Below are 1836 nucleotides of genomic sequence, written 5' to 3'. Positions count from 1 at the left end.
ATATTATATCTGTATTAATTTATTCTAATACCGAAGACAATGCCTAGGATATCAATGAATTCCATAAAATTATCTGACAACCGGTGATTGGAATGTGAATGTCATTAGTATAATGTACAATACACTCTGCTCTTGATATTTGGGTCCATATATATGCAGTAAGAATTCAAACGAGGAGTCACACACCTGCACACAGATTTATTCAGTTAGCGTTATAGTATTATACTTAAAACATACATGCGACAACACCACGCACGCCATGTATGTTGTGCTAGCTAATCTACATATATAATTAAATATAGGAAACTAAGCCCAAACGCTCTCATGTAAATGATGATTCCCATGTATGTGATTGATCATGATCAGCATAAGATACTGTTTAGTTTAGTGCTGACAAAGATAAATGAACAGCCAGACCGTACCCCTCAATCATAATGGCCAACTCTTCAAAAAAATAGAACCATAAATTGTACGGATCGGAGAGAGAAGAATAAGAATAGAAGCTTGAACTGGAAAGGAATTAATGTAGCACAATTGATCTGCTTTCTGAAAAGTAATTAAGACAGGTAAAAATATGATTATATATACGATAAAACTATACCAATATATACATTAAAAAAAAAATCATCAAATTAGTTACTAATATAAAATATATATTGAAATATAAGATAAAATATATTTTTTATTTCTAAAATTTAGCAAAAATTTTAAAAATATCCTTAAGTTTTATTTTGTTTTGATTTTGTTCTAAAAGTTTTCGATTTGTATTAAAATATTTTCGACGGCTAAATTTTTAAAAAATTTAAGACCAATCTAACAATAATGCATAAAAATTATATTTAATTTGCTAGTGTTGAGAATTATTCTTATGAAATTGTTACTAAATTGGTCTTAAATTTTTTGAAAAATTAACCATCAGGAGTATATTTGATGCAAATAAAAAATTTTTACAATAAAATTAAAACAAAATAAAACTTAAAAATATTTTTAAAATTTTTTATCAAACTTTAATACAAAAATGAACTTTAAAAATATATATTAAAAAATAAATTAAACAATATATATATTTATACATAAATATATAACGATTAATTTCTCAGTTGATTTTTACTTTGCAGATAGCATAGCATTTACGATGTCATCATATGCAAATCTTATTTGAGGACTCTATTAAAACAAAGGAAATAAAAATTTATTGAAAAATATAGTATGCTAGAGATAGAAACATTTAAGGTAACTATTCTAAAAGTCATATATCAAACTCGGCTTAACTTAAGCGTGAACAAGCATTGTAAATTTAACTAACAAATAGTTACCGCATTCATGAAAAGAGGCAAGTGAAACTGATTGTGGTGTAACTGTTTATTTACCCATGTCGGACATCATGACTTTGCTGGCAAGTGGGGGCATGTATGTAGCCATTAATTAAGAGTCATATGCAAGTGCTTGGTGAATCTTTGGGTAGCAGTAGTGAGTGTTATATATGGTGGTGAATATCAGAGTTAATAAATATACTTACAAAGACCGTAGGCCTAGAAGAACGATATAGATCTATGATGTGTAAACATCAGCTACACCTTTTTGTGCCAAGCATATACATATATATTTGATTGAATTGAAATTGAGACATATATGATAGAAAATATATACCAATATAATAATAATGGAGGCAACAGAAAGAAGGAGCTCCCCTTCAGTCCAAGCACAGAGAAAGAGGATAATGCAAAATATCTCCCGCTTCATTCACACAATTACAGTAGTATTAGCATCATTTAATTAACCCTACTGTTAGTGTGTATGAATGAGTCAGCAGTTATTTCAGCAACCCTTTAATCC

The 1836-nt window shown here is 28.4% G+C and overlaps 1 long non-coding RNA gene across 1 annotated transcript; it reads right to left on the bottom strand.

The window, feature by feature from the left end:
* On the bottom strand, nucleotides 1-1830 carry LOC110276338 (uncharacterized). Its single transcript, XR_002368968.2, has 3 exons — nucleotides 1317-1830; nucleotides 423-546; nucleotides 1-186 (listed from the first exon to the last, which is right to left on the bottom strand). It is a non-coding gene; the product is annotated as an uncharacterized LOC110276338 (long non-coding RNA).
* Between the last annotated feature and the right edge of the window lie 6 nt (nucleotides 1831-1836).

The sequence above is a fragment of the Arachis duranensis genome, chromosome 10, assembly GCF_000817695.3.
Source record: "Arachis duranensis cultivar V14167 chromosome 10, aradu.V14167.gnm2.J7QH, whole genome shotgun sequence".
In the NCBI taxonomy this organism is placed as follows: domain Eukaryota; kingdom Viridiplantae; phylum Streptophyta; class Magnoliopsida; order Fabales; family Fabaceae; genus Arachis; species Arachis duranensis.
Note: the sequence above shows the minus strand (reverse complement) of the source record. Positions and strands in the feature narration are given on the sequence as shown.